The 10,073-nt window shown below is 47.3% G+C and overlaps 1 long non-coding RNA gene across 1 annotated transcript; it reads right to left on the bottom strand.

Annotated features, from left to right (window-relative positions):
- Positions 1-1,237: 1,237 nt before the first annotated feature.
- On the bottom strand, positions 1,238-7,364 carry LOC148112459 (uncharacterized). The gene is made up of 2 exons (XR_015729321.1): positions 4,573-7,364; positions 1,238-2,017 (listed from the first exon to the last, which is right to left on the bottom strand). It is a non-coding gene; the product is annotated as an uncharacterized LOC148112459 (long non-coding RNA).
- Positions 7,365-10,073: the final 2,709 nt, after the last annotated feature.

The raw sequence follows: 10,073 nt of genomic DNA, 5'->3' as shown, positions 1-10,073 counted from the left end.
AGCAGGGATCCCCAACCTTTCGGACCTCAGGGACCACTAAATTCATAATTTTAAATCCCGCGGATCACTAATACAATCTGCCTAATGACCGGATGGGTAGGCGTGGCTAGGTGGTCATGTGACTGGATGGGCGTGGCCAACTCAATGTCACTCACACCGAGGGGCGCCTTGCCGGCCTCTACTCACCCATCCCCTCCCAGCCACTCCTCACCTCCCCGCCTGGGCTCCTTAGGGCCCCAAGAGGAAGCAGTTGTTGGAGCTAAGCAGCCACCACGAGAAAGAGTTGGCAAAACAGCTCAGTTCAAATTGGATCTGGCCGAGAAGGAGGCTCAGCAGAAGCACCTCACTGAGGACTAGGAGCATAGGCTTTCCAAGCAGAGGGAAGACCTGCAGGAGTGCAAGGCCAGGTACCGGCGCCTGGAGATGGTCAGCCAGTTCCAGGCCATGATGCAGTCCCACTGGAACAAGGCCCTCCGGCTCTTCGCCACCAGCGGGGCTTCTCTCCAGCCTTTGCCCAAAGCCCCTCACCAGGAGGCCAAAGCAGACCCCAAGTCGCAATTTCTGCCCCCCCCTCTGACCCACACAAAAAGACCCCAAAGGGGGAGACTCTCTGCAGCAACACAAACGTTCATTGCACGTATCCATCCCAGGGGTCGTAGTTTCAGGACCCCTGATTTAGTGCAATATAAAAAATGCAAATAATTTTTCTGCAGACCATCAAAATTTTCTCGTGGACCGTGAAAGAAAAGCCCAGTTGCCTCTTTGAAAAAGCACCTGCGGGAACTTCCGAAAGGAGGCGTTCTGAAAACTGAAGTTGTTCATGCAGACGTTTGGCCAGCAGAGGTCGCTCAAGACCATCCCTTGAAGCATTCTGGAGCTTGCAATAATAATAGCTTTTTATGTGCTCCTATACTGCACACAAGTGCGCACGTAACTGAGCAAAAGTAGCCACAGGGACAAGAAGACGGAACGACACAAAATCCACGTTGAGGCAATAAAATCCCTTGTACTATGGAAATTGCCGAAAGACGAACAAGGATATCTTGTTTTAAATTCTGGGCCTGAGAAAAGCAGACATATCTCTGTCTTGTACACGTGCCTCCTTACAGTATATAGACTAGAACAGAACAGAACAGAACAGAATAGAATTTTTTATTGGCCAAGTGTGATTGGACACACAAGTAATTTGTCTTTGGTGCATACGCTCTCAGCATAAATAAAAGAAAAGATACATTCGTCAAGAATCATAAGGTACAACATTTAATGATAGTCATAGGGAACAAATTAGCAATCAGGAAACAATATCAGTATAAATCGTAAGGATACCAGCAACAAAATTATAGTCATACAGTCATAAGTGGGAGGAGATGGGTGGTGGGAACGATGAGAAGATTAATAGTAGTGCAGACTTAGTAAATAGTTTGACAGTGTTGAGGGAATTATTTGTTTAGCAGAGTGATGGCGTTTGGGAAAAACCTGTTTTTGTGTCTAGTTGTTCTGGTGTGCAGTGCTCTATAGTGTCGTTTTGAGGGTAGGAGTTGAAACAGTTGATGTCCAGGATGCGAGGGGTCCGTAGATATTTTCACAGCCCTCTTTTTGACTCGTATACAGGTCCTCCATGGAAGGCAGGTTGGTAGCCATGGTTTTTTCTGCAGTTCGAATTATCCTCTGAAATCCGTGTCTGTCTTGTTGGGTTGCAGAACCAAACCAGACAGTTATGGAAGTGCAGATGAGAGACTCAATCATTCCTCTGTAGAACTGGATCAGCATATAGGTAATCCTCAACTTACAACTGCAAATGAGCCCAAAGTTTCTGTTGCTTAGCGAGACATTTCTTAAGTGAATTTTGTCCGGTGGTAAAAAATTTTGAAACCCACCACTGCCCCAAACCACAGGCCAGCACAGGTCAGATGGCTTAGAGATGCAACATATTTGACATTCTCAGACGAAGAGCCTGGTAATCTCTTTGGGCTGCATCTTTTTCCAGCACTAGCTAGAATCGTCGGACATTTCAAAGCTGGGAAGGCAATGCAAGAGTTGGATTGGCTCAAAGGAAGACAATTTTCAGCCTGACGTGATCTTACAGGCCAAGAAATGAGAGCTGCGAATGCCTTGATCAACTGTTGGGAACATTTTCTAGCACGCACATTCATTCATTCATTCATTCATTCATTCATTCATTCATTCATTCATTCTCTCCCTCTCTCTCTCTCTCCCTCCTTTCCTCCCTCTCTCTCTCTCCCTCCGCTGACTCTGTAAACCACTTAGAGATGGCTGTAAAAGTGCACTATGAAGCGGTATATAAGTCTAAGTGCTATTGCTGTTATGATTGATTATACAGTCAGCCAAATTTTCACACTGGATTTGGCATTCTCCTCTGCCAAAGCTCTGGATTCCCAAAGATTGTGACACACACCAACAGTCCTTATCAAAGTTATAATGTACCAAGAATAAACAAAGTCCGGCAAAGGTTGGCAACCAGCCCAGAAAACAAGATACAATAAGACACTCACTCTCCAAAATGCTCTGTAATAATTACACGTTGTTTCCAGCAAGAAATTACTAACTGCGTGCAACTTAAATAGGCTAAGGGAGTGGCCAATTATCCTCAAACCTTACCCTCGAGGAGATCTCCTCCTCCTGAGTAGCCACTCCTGCCTTTTGGCAGCCCTGCGTGCTCGAGCATTGAGGAGAGGCTCCTCCACTTCGCTCTCTCCACTTGAAGGAGCCTTTGGAGGTTCTGAAGCCCAGGCTGAGTCTCTGCCTCTGGCACCACATCCTCTTCAGCCTCCTTGCTGTCCGACGCGAGCGCCGGCTGCTGGTGCAACACCACACCAGCCTCCTTGTCGGGATCAGCCACGATCCGCGCAGGCCGCTGGCGGGTCACAACACTACCAAAGTCCTTCCCAAGGATCTGGGAAAGACGGTTGTTATGACACTGTCATAACATGACATGATACTGTCGCCATTTCAAGTTGTCTTTTGCAAATGACCGATGGTGTTTTTTTTATTTTACACAGGTGGTGCTCCAGTTTTTTGGGATTGCACCCAAGGCACCCGTAACTCTTGGTACCGCTTTTGCTTTCTTTCACCACAGTCGTTCTATTTCTATTTGCAGGTCCTTGTATTTCATTATCTTCTCCAGCTCTCTTTTAATTCAACGCTCTCTGCTTCATTCAACTGCATCATTCACTATCCATCCTTCTTTTTTTGCCGTTCTAATCAAGAAAGAATTATTTCTTTCATGAATGTCCTTTCTGTCTCCTGATATGAAATGCTGTTCCTTTCTGTTTAACTAGGGCAATCAAGATTACTAATGGCAGGATAAAATTACAAAACAGCATAGTTATTTACTATTTCACGCAATTTATCCACCTCCTAGATCCTTAGGGGACTCTCTCTGATTATTTTCATGGTTTAGCCTAATGCACCACTTACTGTAATTATTATGTCATGCTTTTATAATAAATCATGAAAATTTCGATGACAAGCATGTCGTGTAATACATATGTAGGCAGCTGTGGCTACACGTTTAATCTCTGGCCGAAAGATCAGAGATTATTCACAGAGCTGAATTCGGAGAAACCAGCAGACAGCATCACCAAACCAGGTAAAAATACAGTAATGCCAGCTCCCAGAACTGTCCAGCTAAACCACTGACAGCTTTCCAGGGGCCAAATGAGCATTCCACATGGTGTCCAAGGCTGGACTTAAAGGTGATGGGGGAACAATTTGGCTAAAAAGGAATGTCAAGAATCCTTTCTCATAGGTGGGGAGAGTGCAGCTCCGCAGCAGATGGTTTAATTCAGGAGATGGGGTGGGGAGGATAGATGTCCTTGAGAAAGGAATCTCTGAAAGGAGGGGCAACTTTGAAAGGTTCCTTCTGCAGTTCTAAGGGACGCAGTGGCTCAGTGGCTAAGACGCCGAGCTTGTCGATCAGAAAGTCGGCAGTTCAGCAGTTTGAATCCCTAGTGCCGCATAACGGGGTGAGCTCCTGTTACTTGTCCCGGCTTCTGTCAACCTAGCAGTTCGAAAGCAGGTAAAAAATGCAAGTAGAAAAATAGGGACCATCTTTGGTGGGAAGGTAACAGCGTTGCGTGTGCCTTTGGCGTTGAGTCATGCCGGCCACATGACCATGGAGACGTCTTCGGACAGTGCTGGCTCTTCGGCTTAGAAACGGAGATGAGTACCACCCCCTAGAGTCAGGAACAACTAGCACATATGTGTGAGGGAAACCTTTACCTTTACCTCTGCAGTTCTTGATATCTGGACATGGTTAAAACAAGAAAGTTGTTTCCCTGTTGTCGTTCGGTTGCTAAGTCATGTCTGACTCTTGTTCACCCCATCAACTCCTCCACTGCTGAACTCTGGCCAAACCCATGATCACTGTATCGATGACACCATCTAACCATCTCATCCTCTGCCGCACCTTTCTCCTTTCTCCTTCCATCTTTCCCAACCTCAGGGTCTTTTAGCCGTAGCAGCAATAAGCACTTTAGACTTATATGCTGCTTCACGGTGCTTTACAGCCCCTCTCTAAGCGGTTTACAGAGTCAGCCTCATTTTACTAACCTTGGAAGGATGGAAGGCTGAGTCAACCTTGAGCCGGTCAAGATTGAACTGCTGGCAGTGGGCAGAATTAGCCTGTAGTCCTGCATTCCAACCATTGAGAGGGAGGGAGGGAGGGAGGGAAGGAAGGAAGGAAAGAAAGAAAGAAGGAAGGAAGGATTAGCCTATATAGATTGTGACTGTGTTCAATAAAAACAATTGTTTAGAATAGATCATGGCTGTGTCCTGTGATACCAATAAAGGAGACTATTTGTAACTCAGGGTTGAAATGAGGTGCTCTCTAACTCTTGAACGAGTTAGATCAGGGGTCGGCAACCTTAAACACTCAAAGAGCCACAAAGTGCTTGCAGAAAAAAATGCTTTTAAAAGCCTCTGACGATCCCAGCTGAGCCGCACGATTATCAGAGGCTTTTTTTTTACTTTTAAAAGCATTTTTTTGGCTGAAGAGATTGTAGAAAAAATGCTTTTAAAAGTAAAAAGAAAAAGCCTCTGATGATCGTGCGGCTCAGCTGGGCATGGGGGGGGGGCAAGGATTTTTGCTACCGGTTCTCCGAACCACCCGCCACCATCGCTACCGGATCGGGTGATCCGGTCTGAACCGGAAGCATTTCACCCCTGGTTTGTACCCACGGAGGTTTCGGGGTGTCCTTTAACAATAGAGAGAGATGCAGCCAGTTCATGGGTTACAAAATTGTGGAAACCTTTTGGGAAAAGTGTATTTTCTAAAACTAGCTAACACCACCACTTTTTTTGGGGGGGAGTAGTACCAGGGGTGAGTTCCACTTACCTTTACTACCGGTTTGCAACAGGAGTACGCGCGCGTTTCTGCGCACGCGCAGATTGTCAGTGATGACGTCGGGGCGGTTGGGTGGAGCCTCCCGCCATTACTACCGGTTCACAAGAACCGGATTGAACTGGGAGCAACCCACCACTGAGCAGTACCCTGAAATGATATATCAATGGAAAGATAATTTAATCACGAACACAATGCAATCACTTTTATGAAGGATTTGCTATTAGAATAGCAGTTACCGGATAAAGAAGAAAAGTGAAACACATAGAAAAAACGAGATATGCAAAAACTATCACCACGTCAGCTAATACTTAGTTGGGTAACCTTCAGCATGAATTACAGCCTTACAATGTCTTCCCATGGAGTGAACCAAGTCTTTGAGTTCTGCAGCTGTTCTAATGTGAAACCAAGATTGAATGGTTGCTTCTATTAACCGGGTTTTATGGTTTTATCGCTTCTGACTAAAAAGTTTCTTTAGTCGGCTCCATAGATTTTCAATTGGGTTAAGGTTTGGGCTATTCCCAGGCCGTTCCAGCAGTAGAATAGGATTATCTTGAAACTCCAAAAAAAAAAGTAGTGTTATTAGGCATCAAAACCTCCAAAATACACTTTTCCCAAAAGGTTTCCACAATTTCGGTCACTCCTGTATTGTCAAATCTGAAGAGCTCCGGATGGAATGGTTGCAGCTGGCTCACCAGAGGTATTTGTGCAAATGCATTCCTAGGCACAGCTGTCCTCCAGAGACAGCTGAGGATAAGCAGGCCCTGGCAGACCAGGAATCTCAATTCTTGGGTCTGGTTTCCTACCAGTTCAACAAGCACATCTGCTAATTTAATTCGAGCGTCTTCACTTTCATCCAGCTCCAGTTGACGGAACCTGAGGTGACAGTCAAAAGAGTATCGAGTGATTCCTGGGAGTTAAAACAGCGAAGGGCTAGAGGTCCTGAACGCATTAGAAGCATCTCAATCCAACACTCAACTTGTAATAGGATGATTGCGTTAGCAAAATCGAGATCAGGTGAGGTTCTAGTACCGCTTTACAAAGCCTTCGTAAGACCGCGCTTGGAAATATGGCATCCAGTTCTGGTCACAATATTAAAAAAGAAGAGGTTGAGACTCTGGAAAGAGTGCGGCGAAGCGCAGCAGAAATGATTAGAGGGCCGGAGGCTAAAATATTTGAAGAAGAGTTATAGGACTTGGGATGTCTAATCTAATGAAAAGAAGGACTTAAGGGAGACATGAAAGCAGTGTTTCAATATTTAATAGGCTCCTACAAAGACGAGCGGGTCAAACTATTTTCCAAAGACAAGAAACAATGCTTGGAAGTTAACCAAGGAGAGAAGCAACCGAGAACTAAGAAGGAATTTTCTTGACAGTGAGGACAATTAACCAGTGTGGGAAGCTTGCCTTCAGAAGTTGTGGGTGGCTCCATCACTGGAGGCTTTCAAAGAGACTGGACAGCCATTTGTCTGACGTGGTATAGGATCTCCTGCTCAAGAAGACTTCCAAGGTCCCTCCAACTGTATTATTCTGTGTTCTAATATCATGTATTTAATATGGGAGGTGAGATGAAACCAGTTTGATGTAGTTGAACATGCACCTCCCATCCAGTTCCAAACAGAAGTCATCCTACAAGGTGACCATAATCCAGGGGTGAAATCCAGCAGGTTCTGACAGGTTCTGACAAACCGGTAGCGGAAATTTTGAGTAGTTCGGAGAACTGGCAAATACCACCTCTCGATGGCCCCAGAGTAGGGTGGGAATGGAGATTTTGCAGTATCCTTCCCCTGCCACACCCACCAACCACACCATACCCACCAAGCCACGCCCACAGAACCGGTAGTAAAAAAATTCTCCCGCGGCTCTGCCCACCCGCCCCATTCCCCGGAGTTGGGGAATGTACTATTTCCTGACTCCTACTGCTCACCTTTCTCCCGCAGCTGGCTGTCAGGGAAGGCAAGCGCCCAAAAGTTACCGGAGTCGCTCATTCTCCTTCTTGAATGAGCCGCTCTGGTCCACGCGCCGGCTGCGTAAGAGCACACCGTTTATTTAATTCAGCGGCAGGTTGGGTGTGCACTTGCGCAGCTGGCGCGTGGACCAGAGCGGCTCATTCAAGGAGAATGAGCGACTCCAGTATTTTTGACTTCCCAATCTAGCCTGCTGCCATGAACTTAATACTCTTTTGGCATGGATTCTTAAAAATTGCACAGCCTAAAAATTGTGTTTTGGTGCCCACAATTTTCTTCACTTCGGATCTTTAGCCTCCAAATTTCCCTTAACACACTTTTTTTTTTTTGCTCTGCTCCCAGTGGTTTTATGGTCATCTTTATTTCTAGGTCTTCCGTGCACCTCTTCTAGCCCATTTTTCAATCTAATGGTTCCTTAGCCAAGCAACCTTCCAATTCACCCAACAGCGCTCAGAAATTCTCTGATCCTTTTTCTTCCGTTTCCAATCTTCTTCCCTATCCTTGATTTCCTTCTTCGGGCATTTTGTTTTCTCTGGCTCAGCACTGTTCTTATTGTCCTTCTCTATTTTATCCCCTACGCTGTGGTTCTTTCAGGCTGATCATTAACCTGAGCTGTCAATCCCACTCTGAGATTTTGCTTCCTTTCCGTCTCTCTGGAAGCACAACCTGCAAGTTAAATGCCATGTTTTTTTTCTCCCTCTCATTTTCTGGCTGTGGATGCACCATGACATCACCTCTGGTCAATCAGCGCTAGAAACTTAAAATTTCAAACCAGAAGATACCCCCTGCGGTCTACTTCTGCTATCGGCCAAAGGCCAGATTCTTAGTCCTACCTGGAAAGTGAAATCAGAATGCAAATATAATTTCTGCCACATTCCCCACCACTGTCCCAAAGGTGGTTTTTCAGGAGGCAACTGGACTTCCTTTTCTTTTCTTTTTTGATTTGATTTATATGCCGCCCTTCTCCGGAGACTCAGGGCGGCTTACAATGCGTTAAGCAATAGCTTTCATCCTTTTGTATATATTTATACAAAGTCATCTTATTGCCCCCATAATCTGGGTCCTCATTTTACCCACCTTTGAAAGGATGGAAGGCTGAGTCAAACTTGAGCCTGGTGAGATTTGAACTTGCAGTAATTGCAGGCAGTTGATGTTAAAAACAGTGCACAGTTAATAACAGTGCTTTAGTCTGCTGCGCCACCAGGGACTTTTTCTTTTGAAGACGTTTCGCTTCTCATCCAAGAAGCTTCTTCAGCTCTGACACAGGAGAGTGGGGAATGGAAGGATTTACTCCTTGCAGCCAGCTATACAATTTTAGCTATACAATTTGGAATGAACGCCCTTGGAATGGTGTGGGAATAGGAATGGATTTCCAGAGGGAAAAAAGTGCAGACTACAGGAACCGTTTGCACCACTCCGGTGACCCTGAGGACACAGATAAACCTCCAAGGGCTTCAAGGACCCTCTAAAAGGATGCAAATGACCAGCTGTCTGCAAGGAATACAGTAGTTTCCGCTACCGGTTCTGCAGAACCTGCTGGATTTCACCTCCTGCCCCCCCACCTTTGCAAGCCCAGAACTCGCACGACCCCTCCCCCCACTTTTTTTTTTTTGCTCAGCTAGGGATCATGCACAGCCTTGCAAAGCTTCCCCAACCTACAGCCTCTGAGATCACGTGCGCGCGCACACGTGTCTCCCGCATCCCAGGGCGGCCAACCCGTGCAAAGTGGCTTCTCCACTTCGCAGGGTGGGGGGGGAGAGTCTCGACGACTTCCCTCTCCTTCCCCCCCCCACCCTCCACGCAGGTTGGGAACCATGGGACATGTCGTACGCCCAGAGTTCTAGCGGGGCGAGCGCACCACCGCTTTTCTGAAGTTTCCCCGCGAGGGGGACTACGGGGGAGGGGAAGGAGGAGAAACGCTGCGCGCGCATCCGAGGACGAGCGTGCGCCCGCGTGAGAGTGAGTGAGGGAGTGGGGGGGGAAATGAAGAACGCTGCGCGCGCATCCGAGGGCGAGCCTGCGCGCGCGCGTGAGAGAGGGAGAGAGAGTGAGGGAGTGTGCGGAGGGGGGGAAGAACGCTGCGCGCGCATCCGAGCGCGAGCCTGCGCGCGTGCGTGACAGAGAGAGTGAGGGAGAGAGAGAGTGAGGGAATGTGTGTGTGTTTGTATGGAGTGGGGGGGGAAGGGAAAGAGAGAGAGAGAGAGAGAGAGAGAGAGAGTGAGCGCGGCCTCGCCCTTGTCGCAGCGAAGCGGAAGAAGGGGAGCGGGCGGAAGACGTCACCGCTACGGCGGCGGCGAGGAGGACGTGGGAGGGGGGGCTCTCTCTCAGGGAAAGGAAGAGAAGAGGGCGGAGCTTTTAAAAATTCTGAGGGGGTGGGGGGGTGGAGAAACGAGCTTCCGGCGCGGCGTGCGCGCGCGCACACGCGCCCGCGGTGATAGTGGGAATGGGGTATTTTTTTTAAAGGGGGGAGGGGAAATTTTACTTTTTATTGTTGAGTTTTAATTGGACTTGTTGTTCTTGTTTATTGCCGTGAGCCGCCCTGAGTCCTTGTGGAGAAAGGGCGGCGTATAAGTCCGATAATTAAATTAAATTAAAATAAATTAAAATAAAATAATAAAATAAAATAAAATAAAATAAAATAGTGTTGGGAGGAGGGAGGGAGGGGTGGGGTTAGGCGCGCGCTCGCAGGCAGGTGACTGCCGGAAATTTGGGTTGGAGGCGGCTGAGGAGAAGGAGGCGCGTGAG

Source organism: Pantherophis guttatus, chromosome 9 (assembly GCF_059756535.1).
Source record: "Pantherophis guttatus breed Tessera chromosome 9, ASM5975653v1, whole genome shotgun sequence".
In the NCBI taxonomy this organism is placed as follows: domain Eukaryota; kingdom Metazoa; phylum Chordata; class Lepidosauria; order Squamata; family Colubridae; genus Pantherophis; species Pantherophis guttatus.
The sequence above is the reverse complement of the archived record's forward strand: the minus strand, read 5'-3'. Positions and strand labels throughout refer to the sequence as shown.